The sequence below is a fragment of the Ambystoma mexicanum genome, chromosome 5q (genome assembly GCF_040938575.1).
Source record: "Ambystoma mexicanum isolate Mex_15411 chromosome 5q, UKY_AmexF1_1, whole genome shotgun sequence".
Lineage (NCBI taxonomy): Eukaryota > Metazoa > Chordata > Amphibia > Caudata > Ambystomatidae > Ambystoma > Ambystoma mexicanum.
In genome coordinates, this window is record NC_090933.1 from 527,507,208 (window position 1) to 527,525,842 (window position 18,635).

At 50.5% G+C, this 18,635-nt stretch overlaps 23 non-coding genes across 23 annotated transcripts; 13 read left to right on the forward strand and 10 right to left on the reverse strand.

Moving 5' to 3' along the window:
- Positions 1-251: 251 nt before the first annotated feature.
- TRNAA-AGC (transfer RNA alanine (anticodon AGC)) lies at positions 252-324 on the reverse strand. The gene has a single exon. It is a non-coding gene; the product is annotated as a tRNA-Ala (tRNA).
- A 694-nt stretch (positions 325-1,018) lies between these two features.
- On the forward strand, positions 1,019-1,101 carry TRNAR-CCU (transfer RNA arginine (anticodon CCU)). Its single transcript has one exon. It is a non-coding gene; the product is annotated as a tRNA-Arg (tRNA).
- Positions 1,102-1,692: 591 nt separating this feature from the next.
- Positions 1,693-1,765, reverse strand: TRNAA-AGC (transfer RNA alanine (anticodon AGC)). The gene has a single exon. It is a non-coding gene; the product is annotated as a tRNA-Ala (tRNA).
- A 694-nt stretch (positions 1,766-2,459) lies between these two features.
- Positions 2,460-2,532, forward strand: TRNAR-CCU (transfer RNA arginine (anticodon CCU)). Its single transcript has one exon. It is a non-coding gene; the product is annotated as a tRNA-Arg (tRNA).
- A 1,367-nt stretch (positions 2,533-3,899) lies between these two features.
- TRNAR-CCU (transfer RNA arginine (anticodon CCU)) lies at positions 3,900-3,972 on the forward strand. Its single transcript has one exon. It is a non-coding gene; the product is annotated as a tRNA-Arg (tRNA).
- A 600-nt stretch (positions 3,973-4,572) lies between these two features.
- Positions 4,573-4,645, reverse strand: TRNAA-AGC (transfer RNA alanine (anticodon AGC)). Its single transcript has one exon. It is a non-coding gene; the product is annotated as a tRNA-Ala (tRNA).
- A 693-nt stretch (positions 4,646-5,338) lies between these two features.
- Positions 5,339-5,411, forward strand: TRNAR-CCU (transfer RNA arginine (anticodon CCU)). The gene has a single exon. It is a non-coding gene; the product is annotated as a tRNA-Arg (tRNA).
- Positions 5,412-6,776: 1,365 nt separating this feature from the next.
- Positions 6,777-6,849, forward strand: TRNAR-CCU (transfer RNA arginine (anticodon CCU)). Its single transcript has one exon. It is a non-coding gene; the product is annotated as a tRNA-Arg (tRNA).
- Positions 6,850-7,450: 601 nt separating this feature from the next.
- Positions 7,451-7,523, reverse strand: TRNAA-AGC (transfer RNA alanine (anticodon AGC)). The gene has a single exon. It is a non-coding gene; the product is annotated as a tRNA-Ala (tRNA).
- Positions 7,524-8,217: 694 nt separating this feature from the next.
- Positions 8,218-8,290, forward strand: TRNAR-CCU (transfer RNA arginine (anticodon CCU)). Its single transcript has one exon. It is a non-coding gene; the product is annotated as a tRNA-Arg (tRNA).
- Positions 8,291-8,890: 600 nt separating this feature from the next.
- Positions 8,891-8,963, reverse strand: TRNAA-AGC (transfer RNA alanine (anticodon AGC)). Its single transcript has one exon. It is a non-coding gene; the product is annotated as a tRNA-Ala (tRNA).
- Positions 8,964-9,657: 694 nt separating this feature from the next.
- Positions 9,658-9,730, forward strand: TRNAR-CCU (transfer RNA arginine (anticodon CCU)). The gene has a single exon. It is a non-coding gene; the product is annotated as a tRNA-Arg (tRNA).
- A 601-nt stretch (positions 9,731-10,331) lies between these two features.
- On the reverse strand, positions 10,332-10,404 carry TRNAA-AGC (transfer RNA alanine (anticodon AGC)). Its single transcript has one exon. It is a non-coding gene; the product is annotated as a tRNA-Ala (tRNA).
- A 694-nt stretch (positions 10,405-11,098) lies between these two features.
- Positions 11,099-11,171, forward strand: TRNAR-CCU (transfer RNA arginine (anticodon CCU)). The gene has a single exon. It is a non-coding gene; the product is annotated as a tRNA-Arg (tRNA).
- A 600-nt stretch (positions 11,172-11,771) lies between these two features.
- Positions 11,772-11,844, reverse strand: TRNAA-AGC (transfer RNA alanine (anticodon AGC)). Its single transcript has one exon. It is a non-coding gene; the product is annotated as a tRNA-Ala (tRNA).
- Positions 11,845-12,538: 694 nt separating this feature from the next.
- Positions 12,539-12,611, forward strand: TRNAR-CCU (transfer RNA arginine (anticodon CCU)). The gene has a single exon. It is a non-coding gene; the product is annotated as a tRNA-Arg (tRNA).
- Positions 12,612-13,977: 1,366 nt separating this feature from the next.
- On the forward strand, positions 13,978-14,050 carry TRNAR-CCU (transfer RNA arginine (anticodon CCU)). Its single transcript has one exon. It is a non-coding gene; the product is annotated as a tRNA-Arg (tRNA).
- A 601-nt stretch (positions 14,051-14,651) lies between these two features.
- TRNAA-AGC (transfer RNA alanine (anticodon AGC)) lies at positions 14,652-14,724 on the reverse strand. Its single transcript has one exon. It is a non-coding gene; the product is annotated as a tRNA-Ala (tRNA).
- Positions 14,725-15,418: 694 nt separating this feature from the next.
- TRNAR-CCU (transfer RNA arginine (anticodon CCU)) lies at positions 15,419-15,491 on the forward strand. Its single transcript has one exon. It is a non-coding gene; the product is annotated as a tRNA-Arg (tRNA).
- Positions 15,492-16,091: 600 nt separating this feature from the next.
- TRNAA-AGC (transfer RNA alanine (anticodon AGC)) lies at positions 16,092-16,164 on the reverse strand. The gene has a single exon. It is a non-coding gene; the product is annotated as a tRNA-Ala (tRNA).
- Positions 16,165-16,858: 694 nt separating this feature from the next.
- TRNAR-CCU (transfer RNA arginine (anticodon CCU)) lies at positions 16,859-16,931 on the forward strand. Its single transcript has one exon. It is a non-coding gene; the product is annotated as a tRNA-Arg (tRNA).
- A 601-nt stretch (positions 16,932-17,532) lies between these two features.
- TRNAA-AGC (transfer RNA alanine (anticodon AGC)) lies at positions 17,533-17,605 on the reverse strand. Its single transcript has one exon. It is a non-coding gene; the product is annotated as a tRNA-Ala (tRNA).
- Positions 17,606-18,299: 694 nt separating this feature from the next.
- Positions 18,300-18,372, forward strand: TRNAR-CCU (transfer RNA arginine (anticodon CCU)). Its single transcript has one exon. It is a non-coding gene; the product is annotated as a tRNA-Arg (tRNA).
- The last annotated feature ends 263 nt before the right edge of the window (positions 18,373-18,635 follow it).

The window sequence follows — 18,635 nt, forward strand, 5'->3', positions numbered from 1 at the left end:
TAAAAGGTTAACAGCCCTGGGTGGCATCAAAGTGGAATTTCCTGAATATGTCACCAATGCCATGCAATGCGACTGTTGCACAGTATCACGCCTGTTGCCGGCCCTCGCGCGGATGACTCTTTGGGATAGCAGAAAGTGGACGGAAGACTTTTAGGATGATAGTAAAAAAAACAGAAGCGAGCACATGACTTTATTTGCGACGATTGGTGAGTTTTGAATAAAATAGTGAAAATGAAGAAAAAGCGTCTTGCTGGAGAATGCGGGCATCGATCCCGCTACCTCTCGCATGCTAAGCGAGCGCTCTACCATCTGAGCTAATTCCCCTCCTCCTCGAAGGCTCTCGATACACTGCTTCAGAGCTGAAGCACAGTCTCCGGCTCACACTTGCTTGGCTGTCCAGGGACCTGTAGTGCATAAAGCCCTTTCTCTTCATCTGCCGCAGGGGAAATCACAATCTCACCCCTTTGCCCAAAACAAAATACCTTCAGTGGAGCTACAAGTAAAGCTGCAGATGGCCATCCATTGCAATGAGGATTGGCCAACCAGGTATTAATAGCAGAGTGACTCCACTCCCACGCCCTTTCACGCTGGACCTGCGCTTGTGATCAAGAGGCTGCACGCCAGTCCCATAGACCCGAGAGCCCAATTGAAAAGGTGCTTGCTTCTCACTTTATTTCTCTCGCTATTTCTTGCTGTTTTAGGCCGCTGACACGCCGCCTGCAGCCAAAGGACCAGCGCTGGAGTGCCCTTTGTCATTTTTACCAGCTGGCCATATTTTACAATCGAGCGTCAGAATACCAAACAGGTAAGAGTTAGGTCTGGGAATTGAGTCCACTTTCCATCGTGTGTCCCATAAAGCGGAAGTGTCCAGCCGAGTGCAAGCAGGTGCCTTTTGCCCGCGTGTGCTGGGACACTGCAGCTTTGGACGTGAGCCAACTTGCCCTTTTCAGTGGGCCAGTACCTGTGACTCCAGTGAGAGAAGAGGAAAAGAAAGAACTTTCCCCTTTTCTGTCGAGTGGCCACAGTGGCCTAATGGATAAGGCACTGGCCTCCTAAGCCAGGGATTGTGGGTTCGAGTCCCATCTGGGGTGGTTCGTGGCATTTTGTTGACACTTCTGCCAAAGCATGCAAAAGGTTTTTGCGGTAGTAGGGGGTGGGCGCAGGCTAGTACTTTGCTGGGCGCTGTGAAGTCCAGAACGTGCTCTGCTGGTAGCAGACTTTAAATGCCGGGAGACTGCAGAGTGTAGCAACCCCTCATGTCAGCGAAGAGACACAGATGAGTGGTAAGAAAGACAGGGAAAATATGCTTTCTGGAATCAGAGCTCCTGCAGACAGGGCTCACTCTTGTGCCAGCTCCGACCTGCTCCGATGAAAACGAAATAAAAGAGCAAAGGCTGCGCACTTTGAACCAATTATTCGAAGCATCGTATTGAAATGAAATAAAAGGTTAACAGCCCTGGGTGGCATCAAAGTGGAATTTCCTGAATATGTCACCAATGCCATGCAATGCGCCTGTTGCACAGTATCACGCCTGTTGCCGGCCCTCGCGCGGATGACTCTTTGGGATAGCAGAAAGTGGACGGAAGACTTTTAGGATGATAGTAAAAAAAAACAGAAGCGAGCACATGCCTTTATTTGAGACGATTGGTGAGTTTTGAATAAAATAGTGAAAATGAAGAAAAAGCGTCTTGCTGGAGAATGCGGGCATCGATCCCGCTACCTCTCGCATGCTAAGCGAGCGCTCTACCATCTGAGCTAATTCCCCTCCTCCTCGAAGGCTCTCGATACACTGCTTCAGAGCTGAAGCACAGTCTCCGGCTCACACTTGCTTGGCTGTCCAGGGACCTGTAGTGCATAAAGCCCTTTCTCTTCATCTGCCGCAGGGGAAATCACAATCTCACCCCTTTGCCCAAAACAAAATACCTTCAGTGGAGCTACAAGTAAAGCTGCAGATGGCCATCCATTGCAACGAGGATTGGCCAACCAGGTATTAATAGCAGAGTGACTCCACTGCCACGCCCTTTCACGCTGGACCTGCGCTTGTGATCAAGAGGCTGCACGCCAGTCCCATAGACCCGAGAGCCCAATTGAAAAGGTGCTTGCTTCTCACTTTATTTCTCTCGCTATTTCTTGCTGTTTTAGGCCGCTGACACGCCGCCTGCAGCCAAAGGACCAGCGCTGGAGTGCCCTTTGTCATTTTTACCAGCTGGCCATATTTTACAATCGAGCGTCAGAATACCAAACAGGTAAGAGTTAGGTCTGGGAATTGAGTCCACTTTCCATCGTGTGTCCCATAAAGCGGAAGTGTCCAGCCGAGTGCAAGCAGGTGCCTTTTGCCCGCGTGTGCTGGGACACTGCAGCTTTGGACGTGAGCCAACTTGCCCTTTTCAGTGGGTCAGTACCTGTGACTCCAGTGAGAGAAGAGGAAAAGAAAGAACTTTCCCCTTTTCTGTCGAGTGGCCCCAGTGGCCTAATGGATAAGGCACTGGCCTCCTAAGCCAGGGATTGTGGGTTCGAGTCCCATCTGGGGTGGTTCGTGGCATTTTGTTCACACTTCTGCCAAAGCATGCAAAAGGTTTTTGCGGTAGTAGGGGGTGGGCGCAGGCTAGTACTTTGCTGGGCGCTGTGAAGTCCAGAACGTGCTCTGCTGGTAGCAGACTTTAAATGCCGGGAGACTGCAGAGTGTAGCAACCCCTCATGTCAGCGAAGAGACGCAGATGAGTGGTAAGAAAGACAGGGAAAATATGCTTTCTGGAATCAGAGCTCCTGCAGACAGGGCTCACTCTTCTGCCAGCTCCGACCTGCTCCGATGAAAACGAAATAAAAGAGCAAAGGCTGCGCACTTTGAACCAATTATTCGAAGCATCGTATTGAAATGAAATAAAAGGTTAACAGCCCTGGGTGGCATCAAAGTGGAATTTCCTGAATATGTCACCAATGCCATGCAATGCGACTGTTGCACAGTATCACGCCTGTTGCCGGCCCTCGCGCGGATGACTCTTTGGGATAGCAGAAAGTGGACGGAAGACTTTTAGGATGATAGTAAAAAAAACAGAAGCGAGCACATGACTTTATTTGCGACGATTGGTGAGTTTTGAATAAAATAGTGAAAATGAAGAAAAAGCGTCTTGCTGGAGAATGCGGGCATCGATCCCGCTACCTCTCGCATGCTAAGCTAGCGCTCTACCATCTGAGCTAATTCCCCTCCTCCTCGAAGGCTCTCGATACACTGCTTCAGAGCTGAAGCACAGTCTCCGGCTCACACTTGCTTGGCTGTCCAGGGACCTGTAGTGCATAAAGCCCTTTCTCTTCATCTGCCGCAGGGGAAATCACAATCTCACCCCTTTGCCCAAAACAAAATACCTTCAGTGGAGCTACAAGTAAAGCTGCAGATGGCCATCCATTGCAACGAGGATTGGCCAACCAGGTATTAATAGCAGAGTGACTCCACTGCCACGCCCTTTCACGCTGGACCTGCGCTTGTGATCAAGAGGCTGCACGCCAGTCCCATAGACCCGAGAGCCCAATTGAAAAGGTGCTTGCTTCTCACTTTATTTCTCTCGCTATTTCTTGCTGTTTTAGGCCGCTGACACGCCGCCTGCAGCCAAAGGACCAGCGCTGGAGTGCCCTTTGTCATTTTTACCAGCTGGCCATATTTTACAATCGAGCGTCAGAATACCAAACAGGTAAGAGTTAGGTCTGGGAATTGAGTCCACTTTCCATCGTGTGTCCCATAAAGCGGAAGTGTCCAGCCGAGTGCAAGCAGGTGCCTTTTGCCCGCGTGTGCTGGGACACTGCAGCTTTGGACGTGAGCCAACTTGCCCTTTTCAGTGGGTCAGTACCTGTGACTCCAGTGAGAGAAGAGGAAAAGAAAGAACTTTCCCCTTTTCTGTCGAGTGGCCCCAGTGACCTAATGGATAAGGCACTGGCCTCCTAAGCCAGGGATTGTGGGTTCGAGTCCCATCTGGGGTGGTTCGTGGCATTTTGTTCACACTTCTGCCAAAGCATGCAAAAGGTTTTTGCGGTAGTAGGGGGTGGGCGCAGGCTAGTACTTTGCTGGGCGCTGTGAAGTCCAGAACGTGCTCTGCTGGTAGCAGACTTTAAATGCCGGGAGACTGCAGAGTGTAGCAACCCCTCATGTCAGCGAAGAGACGCAGATGAGTGGTAAGAAAGACAGGGAAAATATGCTTTCTGGAATCAGAGCTCCTGCAGACAGGGCTCACTCTTCTGCCAGCTCCGACCTGCTCCGATGAAAACGAAATAAAAGAGCAAAGGCTGCGCACTTTGAACCAATTATTCGAAGCATCGTATTGAAATGAAATAAAAGGTTAACAGCCCTGGGTGGCATCAAAGTGGAATTTCCTGAATATGTCACCAATGCCATGCAATGCGACTGTTGCACAGTATCACGCCTGTTGCCGGCCCTCGCGCGGATGACTCTTTGGGATAGCAGAAAGTGGACGGAAGACTTTTAGGATGATAGTAAAAAAAACAGAAGCGAGCACATGACTTTATTTGCGACGATTGGTGAGTTTTGAATAAAATAGTGAAAATGAAGAAAAAGCGTCTTGCTGGAGAATGCGGGCATCGATCCCGCTACCTCTCGCATGCTAAGCGAGCGCTCTACCATCTGAGCTAATTCCCCTCCTCCTCGAAGGCTCTCGATACACTGCTTCAGAGCTGAAGCACAGTCTCCGGCTCACACTTGCTTGGCTGTCAGGGACCTGTAGTGCATAAAGCCCTTTCTCTTCATCTGCCGCAGGGGAAATCACAATCTCACCCCTTTGCCCAAAACAAAATACCTTCAGTGGAGCTACAAGTAAAGCTGCAGATGGCCATCCATTGCAATGAGGATTGGCCAACCAGGTATTAATAGCAGAGTGACTCCACTCCCACGCCCTTTCACGCTGGACCTGCGCTTGTGATCAAGAGGCTGCACGCCAGTCCCATAGACCCGAGAGCCCAATTGAAAAGGTGCTTGCTTCTCACTTTATTTCTCTCGCTATTTCTTGCTGTTTTAGGCCGCTGACACGCCGCCTGCAGCCAAAGGACCAGCGCTGGAGTGCCCTTTGTCATTTTTACCAGCTGGCCATATTTTACAATCGAGCGTCAGAATACCAAACAGGTAAGAGTTAGGTCTGGGAATTGAGTCCACTTTCCATCGTGTGTCCCATAAAGCGGAAGTGTCCAGCCGAGTGCAAGCAGGTGCCTTTTGCCCGCGTGTGCTGGGACACTGCAGCTTTGGACGTGAGCCAACTTGCCCTTTTCAGTGGGTCAGTACCTGTGACTCCAGTGAGAGAAGAGGAAAAGAAAGAACTTTCCCCTTTTCTGTCGAGTGGCCCCAGTGGCCTAATGGATAAGGCACTGGCCTCCTAAGCCAGGGATTGTGGGTTCGAGTCCCATCTGGGGTGGTTCGTGGCATTTTGTTCACACTTCTGCCAAAGCATGCAAAAGGTTTTTGCGGTAGTAGGGGGTGGGCGCAGGCTAGTACTTTGCTGGGCGCTGTGAAGTCCAGAACGTGCTCTGCTGGTAGCAGACTTTAAATGCCGGGAGACTGCAGAGTGTAGCAACCCCTCATGTCAGCGAAGAGACGCAGATGAGTGGTAAGAAAGACAGGGAAAATATGCTTTCTGGAATCAGAGCTCCTGCAGACAGGGCTCACTCTTCTGCCAGCTCCGACCTGCTCCGATGAAAACGAAATAAAAGAGCAAAGGCTGCGCACTTTGAACCAATTATTCGAAGCATCGTATTGAAATGAAATAAAAGGTTAACAGCCCTGGGTGGCATCAAAGTGGAATTTCCTGAATATGTCACCAATGCCATGCAATGCGACTGTTGCACAGTATCACGCCTGTTGCCGGCCCTCGCGCGGATGACTCTTTGGGATAGCAGAAAGTGGACGGAAGACTTTTAGGATGATAGTAAAAAAAACAGAAGCGAGCACATGACTTTATTTGCGACGATTGGTGAGTTTTGAATAAAATAGTGAAAATGAAGAAAAAGCGTCTTGCTGGAGAATGCGGGCATCGATCCCGCTACCTCTGCATGCTAAGCGAGCGCTCTACCATCTGAGCTAATTCCCCTCCTCCTCGAAGGCTCTCGATACACTGCTTCAGAGCTGAAGCACAGTCTCCGGCTCACACTTGCTTGGCTGTCAGGGACCTGTAGTGCATAAAGCCCTTTCTCTTCATCTGCCGCAGGGGAAATCACAATCTCACCCCTTTGCCCAAAACAAAATACCTTCAGTGGAGCTACAAGTAAAGCTGCAGATGGCCATCCATTGCAATGAGGATTGGCCAACCAGGTATTAATAGCAGAGTGACTCCACTCCCACGCCCTTTCACGCTGGACCTGCGCTTGTGATCAAGAGGCTGCACGCCAGTCCCATAGACCCGAGAGCCCAATTGAAAAGGTGCTTGCTTCTCACTTTATTTCTCTCGCTATTTCTTGCTGTTTTAGGCCGCTGACACGCCGCCTGCAGCCAAAGGACCAGCGCTGGAGTGCCCTTTGTCATTTTTACCAGCTGGCCATATTTTACAATCGAGCGTCAGAATACCAAACAGGTAAGAGTTAGGTCTGGGAATTGAGTCCACTTTCCATCGTGTGTCCCATAAAGCGGAAGTGTCCAGCCGAGTGCAAGCAGGTGCCTTTTGCCCGCGTGTGCTGGGACACTGCAGCTTTGGACGTGAGCCAACTTGCCCTTTTCAGTGGGTCAGTACCTGTGACTCCAGTGAGAGAAGAGGAAAAGAAAGAACTTTCCCCTTTTCTGTCGAGTGGCCCCAGTGGCCTAATGGATAAGGCACTGGCCTCCTAAGCCAGGGATTGTGGGTTCGAGTCCCATCTGGGGTGGTTCGTGGCATTTTGTTCACACTTCTGCCAAAGCATGCAAAAGGTTTTTGCGGTAGTAGGGGGTGGGCGCAGGCTAGTACTTTGCTGGGCGCTGTGAAGTCCAGAACGTGCTCTGCTGGTAGCAGACTTTAAATGCCGGGAGACTGCAGAGTGTAGCAACCCCTCATGTCAGCGAAGAGACGCAGATGAGTGGTAAGAAAGACAGGGAAAATATGCTTTCTGGAATCAGAGCTCCTGCAGACAGGGCTCACTCTTCTGCCAGCTCCGACCTGCTCCGATGAAAACGAAATAAAAGAGCAAAGGCTGCGCACTTTGAACCAATTATTCGAAGCATCGTATTGAAATGAAATAAAAGGTTAACAGCCCTGGGTGGCATCAAAGTGGAATTTCCTGAATATGTCACCAATGCCATGCAATGCGCCTGTTGCACAGTATCACGCCTGTTGCCGGCCCTCGCGCGGATGACTCTTTGGGATAGCAGAAAGTGGACGGAAGACTTTTAGGATGATAGTAAAAAAAAACAGAAGCGAGCACATGCCTTTATTTGAGACGATTGGTGAGTTTTGAATAAAATAGTGAAAATGAAGAAAAAGCGTCTTGCTGGAGAATGCGGGCATCGATCCCGCTACCTCTCGCATGCTAAGCGAGCGCTCTACCATCTGAGCTAATTCCCCTCCTCCTCGAAGGCTCTCGATACACTGCTTCAGAGCTGAAGCACAGTCTCCGGCTCACACTTGCTTGGCTGTCCAGGGACCTGTAGTGCATAAAGCCCTTTCTCTTCATCTGCCGCAGGGGAAATCACAATCTCACCCCTTTGCCCAAAACAAAATACCTTCAGTGGAGCTACAAGTAAAGCTGCAGATGGCCATCCATTGCAACGAGGATTGGCCAACCAGGTATTAATAGCAGAGTGACTCCACTGCCACGCCCTTTCACGCTGGACCTGCGCTTGTGATCAAGAGGCTGCACGCCAGTCCCATAGACCCGAGAGCCCAATTGAAAAGGTGCTTGCTTCTCACTTTATTTCTCTCGCTATTTCTTGCTGTTTTAGGCCGCTGACACGCCGCCTGCAGCCAAAGGACCAGCGCTGGAGTGCCCTTTGTCATTTTTACCAGCTGGCCATATTTTACAATCGAGCGTCAGAATACCAAACAGGTAAGAGTTAGGTCTGGGAATTGAGTCCACTTTCCATCGTGTGTCCCATAAAGCGGAAGTGTCCAGCCGAGTGCAAGCAGGTGCCTTTTGCCCGCGTGTGCTGGGACACTGCAGCTTTGGACGTGAGCCAACTTGCCCTTTTCAGTGGGTCAGTACCTGTGACTCCAGTGAGAGAAGAGGAAAAGAAAGAACTTTCCCCTTTTCTGTCGATTGGCCCCAGTGGCCTAATGGATAAGGCACTGGCCTCCTAAGCCAGGGATTGTGGGTTCGAGTCCCATCTGGGGTGGTTCGTGGCATTTTGTTCACACTTCTGCCAAAGCATGCAAAAGGTTTTTGCGGTAGTAGGGGGTGGGCGCAGGCTAGTACTTTGCTGGGCGCTGTGAAGTCCAGAACGTGCTCTGCTGGTAGCAGACTTTAAATGCCGGGAGACTGCAGAGTGTAGCAACCCCTCATGTCAGCGAAGAGACGCAGATGAGTGGTAAGAAAGACAGGGAAAATATGCTTTCTGGAATCAGAGCTCCTGCAGACAGGGCTCACTCTTCTGCCAGCTCCGACCTGCTCCGATGAAAACGAAATAAAAGAGCAAAGGCTGCGCACTTTGAACCAATTATTCGAAGCATCGTATTGAAATGAAATAAAAGGTTAACAGCCCTGGGTGGCATCAAAGTGGAATTTCCTGAATATGTCACCAATGCCATGCAATGCGACTGTTGCACAGTATCACGCCTGTTGCCGGCCCTCGCGCGGATGACTCTTTGGGATAGCAGAAAGTGGACGGAAGACTTTTAGGATGATAGTAAAAAAAACAGAAGCGAGCACATGACTTTATTTGCGACGATTGGTGAGTTTTGAATAAAATAGTGAAAATGAAGAAAAAGCGTCTTGCTGGAGAATGCGGGCATCGATCCCGCTACCTCTCGCATGCTAAGCGAGCGCTCTACCATCTGAGCTAATTCCCCTCCTCCTCGAAGGCTCTCGATACACTGCTTCAGAGCTGAAGCACAGTCTCCGGCTCACACTTGCTTGGCTGTCCAGGGACCTGTAGTGCATAAAGCCCTTTCTCTTCATCTGCCGCAGGGGAAATCACAATCTCACCCCTTTGCCCAAAACAAAATACCTTCAGTGGAGCTACAAGTAAAGCTGCAGATGGCCATCCATTGCAATGAGGATTGGCCAACCAGGTATTAATAGCAGAGTGACTCCACTCCCACGCCCTTTCACGCTGGACCTGCGCTTGTGATCAAGAGGCTGCACGCCAGTCCCATAGACCCGAGAGCCCAATTGAAAAGGTGCTTGCTTCTCACTTTATTTCTCTCGCTATTTCTTGCTGTTTTAGGCCGCTGACACGCCGCCTGCAGCCAAAGGACCAGCGCTGGAGTGCCCTTTGTCATTTTTACCAGCTGGCCATATTTTACAATCGAGCGTCAGAATACCAAACAGGTAAGAGTTAGGTCTGGGAATTGAGTCCACTTTCCATCGTGTGTCCCATAAAGCGGAAGTGTCCAGCCGAGTGCAAGCAGGTGCCTTTTGCCCGCGTGTGCTGGGACACTGCAGCTTTGGACGTGAGCCAACTTGCCCTTTTCAGTGGGTCAGTACCTGTGACTCCAGTGAGAGAAGAGGAAAAGAAAGAACTTTCCCCTTTTCTGTCGAGTGGCCCCAGTGGCCTAATGGATAAGGCACTGGCCTCCTAAGCCAGGGATTGTGGGTTCGAGTCCCATCTGGGGTGGTTCGTGGCATTTTGTTCACACTTCTGCCAAAGCATGCAAAAGGTTTTTGCGGTAGTAGGGGGTGGGCGCAGGCTAGTACTTTGCTGGGCGCTGTGAAGTCCAGAACGTGCTCTGCTGGTAGCAGACTTTAAATGCCGGGAGACTGCAGAGTGTAGCAACCCCTCATGTCAGCGAAGAGACGCAGATGAGTGGTAAGAAAGACAGGGAAAATATGCTTTCTGGAATCAGAGCTCCTGCAGACAGGGCTCACTCTTCTGCCAGCTCCGACCTGCTCCGATGAAAACGAAATAAAAGAGCAAAGGCTGCGCACTTTGAACCAATTATTCGAAGCATCGTATTGAAATGAAATAAAAGGTTAACAGCCCTGGGTGGCATCAAAGTGGAATTTCCTGAATATGTCACCAATGCCATGCAATGCGCCTGTTGCACAGTATCACGCCTGTTGCCGGCCCTCGCGCGGATGACTCTTTGGGATAGCAGAAAGTGGACGGAAGACTTTTAGGATGATAGTAAAAAAAAACAGAAGCGAGCACATGCCTTTATTTGAGACGATTGGTGAGTTTTGAATAAAATAGTGAAAATGAAGAAAAAGCGTCTTGCTGGAGAATGCGGGCATCGATCCCGCTACCTCTCGCATGCTAAGCGAGCGCTCTACCATCTGAGCTAATTCCCCTCCTCCTCGAAGGCTCTCGATACACTGCTTCAGAGCTGAAGCACAGTCTCCGGCTCACACTTGCTTGGCTGTCCAGGGACCTGTAGTGCATAAAGCCCTTTCTCTTCATCTGCCGCAGGGGAAATCACAATCTCACCCCTTTGCCCAAAACAAAATACCTTCAGTGGAGCTACAAGTAAAGCTGCAGATGGCCATCCATTGCAACGAGGATTGGCCAACCAGGTATTAATAGCAGAGTGACTCCACTCCCACGCCCTTTCACGCTGGACCTGCGCTTGTGATCAAGAGGCTGCACGCCAGTCCCATAGACCCGAGAGCCCAATTGAAAAGGTGCTTGCTTCTCACTTTATTTCTCTTGCTATTTCTTGCTGTTTTAGGCCGCTGACACGCCGCCTGCAGCCAAAGGACCAGCGCTGGAGTGCCCTTTGTCATTTTTACCAGCTGGCCATATTTTACAATCGAGCGTCAGAATACCAAACAGGTAAGAGTTAGGTCTGGGAATTGAGTCCACTTTCCATCGTGTGTCCCATAAAGCGGAAGTGTCCAGCCGAGTGCAAGCAGGTGCCTTTTGCCCGCGTGTGCTGGGACACTGCAGCTTTGGACGTGAGCCAACTTGCCCTTTTCAGTGGGTCAGTACCTGTGACTCCAGTGAGAGAAGAGGAAAAGAAAGAACTTTCCCCTTTTCTGTCGAGTGGCCCCAGTGGCCTAATGGATAAGGCACTGGCCTCCTAAGCCAGGGATTGTGGGTTCGAGTCCCATCTGGGGTGGTTCGTGGCATTTTGTTCACACTTCTGCCAAAGCATGCAAAAGGTTTTTGCGGTAGTAGGGGGTGGGCGCAGGCTAGTACTTTGCTGGGCGCTGTGAAGTCCAGAACGTGCTCTGCTGGTAGCAGACTTTAAATGCCGGGAGACTGCAGAGTGTAGCAACCCCTCATGTCAGCGAAGAGACGCAGATGAGTGGTAAGAAAGACAGGGAAAATATGCTTTCTGGAATCAGAGCTCCTGCAGACAGGGCTCACTCTTCTGCCAGCTCCGACCTGCTCCGATGAAAACGAAATAAAAGAGCAAAGGCTGCGCACTTTGAACCAATTATTCGAAGCATCGTATTGAAATGAAATAAAAGGTTAACAGCCCTGGGTGGCATCAAAGTGGAATTTCCTGAATATGTCACCAATGCCATGCAATGCGACTGTTGCACAGTATCACGCCTGTTGCCGGCCCTCGCGCGGATGACTCTTTGGGATAGCAGAAAGTGGACGGAAGACTTTTAGGATGATAGTAAAAAAAACAGAAGCGAGCACATGACTTTATTTGCGACGATTGGTGAGTTTTGAATAAAATAGTGAAAATGAAGAAAAAGCGTCTTGCTGGAGAATGCGGGCATCGATCCCGCTACCTCTCGCATGCTAAGCGAGCGCTCTACCATCTGAGCTAATTCCCCTCCTCCTCGAAGGCTCTCGATACACTGCTTCAGAGCTGAAGCACAGGCTCCGGCTCACACTTGCTTGGCTGTCCAGGGACCTGTAGTGCATAAAGCCCTTTCTCTTCATCTGCCGCAGGGGAAATCACAATCTCACCCCTTTGCCCAAAACAAAATACCTTCAGTGGAGCTACAAGTAAAGCTGCAGATGGCCATCCATTGCAATGAGGATTGGCCAACCAGGTATTAATAGCAGAGTGACTCCACTCCCACGCCCTTTCACGCTGGACCTGCGCTTGTGATCAAGAGGCTGCACGCCAGTCCCATAGACCCGAGAGCCCAATTGAAAAGGTGCTTGCTTCTCACTTTATTTCTCTCGCTATTTCTTGCTGTTTTAGGCCGCTGACACGCCGCCTGCAGCCAAAGGACCAGCGCTGGAGTGCCCTTTGTCATTTTTACCAGCTGGCCATATTTTACAATCGAGCGTCAGAATACCAAACAGGTAAGAGTTAGGTCTGGGAATTGAGTCCACTTTCCATCGTGTGTCCCATAAAGCGGAAGTGTCCAGCCGAGTGCAAGCAGGTGCCTTTTGCCCGCGTGTGCTGGGACACTGCAGCTTTGGACGTGAGCCAACTTGCCCTTTTCAGTGGGTCAGTACCTGTGACTCCAGTGAGAGAAGAGGAAAAGAAAGAACTTTCCCCTTTTCTGTCGAGTGGCCCCAGTGGCCTAATGGATAAGGCACTGGCCTCCTAAGCCAGGGATTGTGGGTTCGAGTCCCATCTGGGGTGGTTCGTGGCATTTTGTTCACACTTCTGCCAAAGCATGCAAAAGGTTTTTGCGGTACTAGGGGGTGGGCGCAGGCTAGTACTTTGCTGGGCGCTGTGAAGTCCAGAACGTGCTCTGCTGGTAGCAGACTTTAAATGCCGGGAGACTGCAGAGTGTAGCAACCCCTCATGTCAGCGAAGAGACGCAGATGAGTGGTAAGAAAGACAGGGAAAATATGCTTTCTGGAATCAGAGCTCCTGCAGACAGGGCTCACTCTTCTGCCAGCTCCGACCTGCTCCGATGAAAACGAAATAAAAGAGCAAAGGCTGCGCACTTTGAACCAATTATTCGAAGCATCGTATTGAAATGAAATAAAAGGTTAACAGCCCTGGGTGGCATCAAAGTGGAATTTCCTGAATATGTCACCAATGCCATGCAATGCGACTGTTGCACAGTATCACGCCTGTTGCCGGCCCTCGCGCGGATGACTCTTTGGGATAGCAGAAAGTGGACGGAAGACTTTTAGGATGATAGTAAAAAAAACAGAAGCGAGCACATGACTTTATTTGCGACGATTGGTGAGTTTTGAATAAAATAGTGAAAATGAAGAAAAAGCGTCTTGCTGGAGAACGCGGGCATCGATCCCGCTACCTCTCGCATGCTAAGCGAGCGCTCTACCATCTGAGCTAATTCCCCTCCTCCTCGAAGGCTCTCGATACACTGCTTCAGAGCTGAAGCACAGTCTCCGGCTCACACTTGCTTGGCTGTCAGGGACCTGTAGTGCATAAAGCCCTTTCTCTTCATCTGCCGCAGGGGAAATCACAATCTCACCCCTTTGCCCAAAACAAAATACCTTCAGTGGAGCTACAAGTAAAGCTGCAGATGGCCATCCATTGCAATGAGGATTGGCCAACCAGGTATTAATAGCAGAGTGACTCCACTCCCACGCCCTTTCACGCTGGACCTGCGCTTGTGATCAAGAGGCTGCACGCCAGTCCCATAGACCCGAGAGCCCAATTGAAAAGGTGCTTGCTTCTCACTTTATTTCTCTCGCTATTTCTTGCTGTTTTAGGCCGCTGACACGCCGCCTGCAGCCAAAGGACCAGCGCTGGAGTGCCCTTTGTCATTTTTACCAGCTGGCCATATTTTACAATCGAGCGTCAGAATACCAAACAGGTAAGAGTTAGGTCTGGGAATTGAGTCCACTTTCCATCGTGTGTCCCATAAAGCGGAAGTGTCCAGCCGAGTGCAAGCAGGTGCCTTTTGCCCGCGTGTGCTGGGACACTGCAGCTTTGGACGTGAGCCAACTTGCCCTTTTCAGTGGGTCAGTACCTGTGACTCCAGTGAGAGAAGAGGAAAAGAAAGAACTTTCCCCTTTTCTGTCGAGTGGCCCCAGTGGCCTAATGGATAAGGCACTGGCCTCCTAAGCCAGGGATTGTGGGTTCGAGTCCCATCTGGGGTGGTTCGTGGCATTTTGTTCACACTTCTGCCAAAGCATGCAAAAGGTTTTTGCGGTAGTAGGGGGTGGGCGCAGGCTAGTACTTTGCTGGGCGCTGTGAAGTCCAGAACGTGCTCTGCTGGTAGCAGACTTTAAATGCCGGGAGACTGCAGAGTGTAGCAACCCCTCATGTCAGCGAAGAGACGCAGATGAGTGGTAAGAAAGACAGGGAAAATATGCTTTCTGGAATCAGAGCTCCTGCAGACAGGGCTCACTCTTCTGCCAGCTCCGACCTGCTCCGATGAAAACGAAATAAAAGAGCAAAGGCTGCGCACTTTGAACCAATTATTCGAAGCATCGTATTGAAATGAAATAAAAGGTTAACAGCCCTGGGTGGCATCAAAGTGGAATTTCCTGAATATGTCACCAATGCCATGCAATGCGCCTGTTGCACAGTATCACGCCTGTTGCCGGCCCTCGCGCGGATGACTCTTTGGGATAGCAGAAAGTGGACGGAAGACTTTTAGGATGATAGTAAAAAAAAACAGAAGCGAGCACATGCCTTTATTTGAGACGATTGGTGAGTTTTGAATAAAATAGTGAAAATGAAGAAAAAGCGTCTTGCTGGAGAATGCGGGCATCGATCCCGCTACCTCTCGCATGCTAAGCGAGCGCTCTACCATCTGAGCTAATTCCCCTCCTCCTCGAAGGCTCTCGATACACTGCTTCAGAGCTGAAGCACAGTCTCCGGCTCACACTTGCTTGGCTGTCCAGGGACCTGTAGTGCATAAAGCCCTTTCTCTTCATCTGCCGCAGGGGAAATCACAATCTCACCCCTTTGCCCAAAACAAAATACCTTCAGTGGAGCTACAAGTAAAGCTGCAGATGGCCATCCATTGCAACGAGGATTGGCCAACCAGGTATTAATAGCAGAGTGACTCCACTGCCACGCCCTTTCACGCTGGACCTGCGCTTGTGATCAAGAGGCTGCACGCCAGTCCCATAGACCCGAGAGCCCAATTGAAAAGGTGCTTGCTTCTCACTTTATTTCTCTCGCTATTTCTTGCTGTTTTAGGCCGCTGACACGCCGCCTGCAGCCAAAGGACCAGCGCTGGAGTGCCCTTTGTCATTTTTACCAGCTGGCCATATTTTACAATCGAGCGTCAGAATACCAAACAGGTAAGAGTTAGGTCTGGGAATTGAGTCCACTTTCCATCGTGTGTCCCATAAAGCGGAAGTGTCCAGCCGAGTGCAAGCAGGTGCCTTTTGCCCGCGTGTGCTGGGACACTGCAGCTTTGGACGTGAGCCAACTTGCCCTTTTCAGTGGGTCAGTACCTGTGACTCCAGTGAGAGAAGAGGAAAAGAAAGAACTTTCCCCTTTTCTGTCGAGTGGCCCCAGTGGCCTAATGGATAAGGCACTGGCCTCCTAAGCCAGGGATTGTGGGTTCGAGTCCCATCTGGGGTGGTTCGTGGCATTTTGTTCACACTTCTGCCAAAGCATGCAAAAGGTTTTTGCGGTAGTAGGGGGTGGGCGCAGGCTAGTACTTTGCTGGGCGCTGTGAAGTCCAGAACGTGCTCTGCTGGTAGCAGACTTTAAATGCCGGGAGACTGCAGAGTGTAGCAACCCCTCATGTCAGCGAAGAGACGCAGATGAGTGGTAAGAAAGACAGGGAAAATATGCTTTCTGGAATCAGAGCTCCTGCAGACAGGGCTCACTCTTCTGCCAGCTCCGACCTGCTCCGATGAAAACGAAATAAAAGAGCAAAGGCTGCGCACTTTGAACCAATTATTCGAAGCATCGTATTGAAATGAAATAAAAGGTTAACAGCCCTGGGTGGCATCAAAGTGGAATTTCCTGAATATGTCACCAATGCCATGCAATGCGACTGTTGCACAGTATCACGCCTGTTGCCGGCCCTCGCGCGGATGACTCTTTGGGATAGCAGAAAGTGGACGGAAGACTTTTAGGATGATAGTAAAAAAAACAGAAGCGAGCACATGACTTTATTTGCGACGATTGGTGAGTTTTGAATAAAATAGTGAAAATGAAGAAAAAGCGTCTTGCTGGAGAATGCGGGCATCGATCCCGCTACCTCTCGCATGCTAAGCGAGCGCTCTACCATCTGAGCTAATTCCCCTCCTCCTCGAAGGCTCTCGATACACTGCTTCAGAGCTGAAGCACAGTCTCCGGCTCACACTTGCTTGGCTGTCCAGGGACCTGTAGTGCATAAAGCCCTTTCTCTTCATCTGCCGCAGGGGAAATCACAATCTCACCCCTTTGCCCAAAACAAAATACCTTCAGTGGAGCTACAAGTAAAGCTGCAGATGGCCATCCATTGCAATGAGGATTGGCCAACCAGGTATTAATAGCAGAGTGACTCCACTCCCACGCCCTTTCACGCTGGACCTGCGCTTGTGATCAAGAGGCTGCACGCCAGTCCCATAGACCCGAGAGCCCAATTGAAAAGGTGCTTGCTTCTCACTTTATTTCTCTCGCTATTTCTTGCTGTTTTAGGCCGCTGACACGCCGCCTGCAGCCAAAGGACCAGCGCTGGAGTGCCCTTTGTCATTTTTACCAGCTGGCCATATTTTACAATCGAGCGTCAGAATACCAAACAGGTAAGAGTTAGGTCTGGGAATTGAGTCCACTTTCCATCGTGTGTCCCATAAAGCGGAAGTGTCCAGCCGAGTGCAAGCAGGTGCCTTTTGCCCGCGTGTGCTGGGACACTGCAGCTTTGGACGTGAGCCAACTTGCCCTTTTCAGTGGGTCAGTACCTGTGACTCCAGTGAGAGAAGAGGAAAAGAAAGAACTTTCCCCTTTTCTGTCGAGTGGCCCCAGTGGCCTAATGGATAAGGCACTGGCCTCCTAAGCCAGGGATTGTGGGTTCGAGTCCCATCTGGGGTGGTTCGTGGCATTTTGTTCACACTTCTGCCAAAGCATGCAAAAGGTTTTTGCGGTAGTAGGGGGTGGGCGCAGGCTAGTACTTTGCTGGGCGCTGTGAAGTCCAGAACGTGCTCTGCTGGTAGCAGACTTTAAATGCCGGGAGACTGCAGAGTGTAGCAACCCCTCATGTCAGCGAAGAGACGCAGATGAGTGGTAAGAAAGACAGGGAAAATATGCTTTCTGGAATCAGAGCTCCTGCAGACAGGGCTCACTCTTCTGCCAGCTCCGACCTGCTCCGATGAAAACGAAATAAAAGAGCAAAGGCTGCGCACTTTGAACCAATTATTCGAAGCATCGTATTGAAATGAAATAAAAGGTTAACAGCCCTGGGTGGCATCAAAGTGGAATTTCCTGAATATGTCACCAATGCCATGCAATGCGCCTGTTGCACAGTATCACGCCTGTTGCCGGCCCTCGCGCGGATGACTCTTTGGGATAGCAGAAAGTGGACGGAAGACTTTTAGGATGATAGTAAAAAAAAACAGAAGCGAGCACATGCCTTTATTTGAGACGATTGGTGAGTTTTGAATAAAATAGTGAAAATGAAGAAAAAGCGTCTTGCTGGAGAATGCGGGCATCGATCCCGCTACCTCTCGCATGCTAAGCGAGCGCTCTACCATCTGAGCTAATTCCCCTCCTCCTCGAAGGCTCTCGATACACTGCTTCAGAGCTGAAGCACAGTCTCCGGCTCACACTTGCTTGGCTGTCCAGGGACCTGTAGTGCATAAAGCCCTTTCTCTTCATCTGCCGCAGGGGAAATCACAATCTCACCCCTTTGCCCAAAACAAAATACCTTCAGTGGAGCTACAAGTAAAGCTGCAGATGGCCATCCATTGCAACGAGGATTGGCCAACCAGGTATTAATAGCAGAGTGACTCCACTCCCACGCCCTTTCACGCTGGACCTGCGCTTGTGATCAAGAGGCTGCACGCCAGTCCCATAGACCCGAGAGCCCAATTGAAAAGGTGCTTGCTTCTCACTTTATTTCTCTTGCTATTTCTTGCTGTTTTAGGCCGCTGACACGCCGCCTGCAGCCAAAGGACCAGCGCTGGAGTGCCCTTTGTCATTTTTACCAGCTGGCCATATTTTACAATCGAGCGTCAGAATACCAAACAGGTAAGAGTTAGGTCTGGGAATTGAGTCCACTTTCCATCGTGTGTCCCATAAAGCGGAAGTGTCCAGCCGAGTGCAAGCAGGTGCCTTTTGCCCGCGTGTGCTGGGACACTGCAGCTTTGGACGTGAGCCAACTTGCCCTTTTCAGTGGGTCAGTACCTGTGACTCCAGTGAGAGAAGAGGAAAAGAAAGAACTTTCCCCTTTTCTGTCGAGTGGCCCCAGTGGCCTAATGGATAAGGCACTGGCCTCCTAAGCCAGGGATTGTGGGTTCGAGTCCCATCTGGGGTGGTTCGTGGCATTTTGTTCACACTTCTGCCAAAGCATGCAAAAGGTTTTTGCGGTAGTAGGGGGTGGGCGCAGGCTAGTACTTTGCTGGGCGCTGTGAAGTCCAGAACGTGCTCTGCTGGTAGCAGACTTTAAATGCCGGGAGACTGCAGAGTGTAGCAACCCCTCATGTCAGCGAAGAGACGCAGATGAGTGGTAAGAAAGACAGGGAAAATATGCTTTCTGGAATCAGAGCTCCTGCAGACAGGGCTCACTCTTCTGCCAGC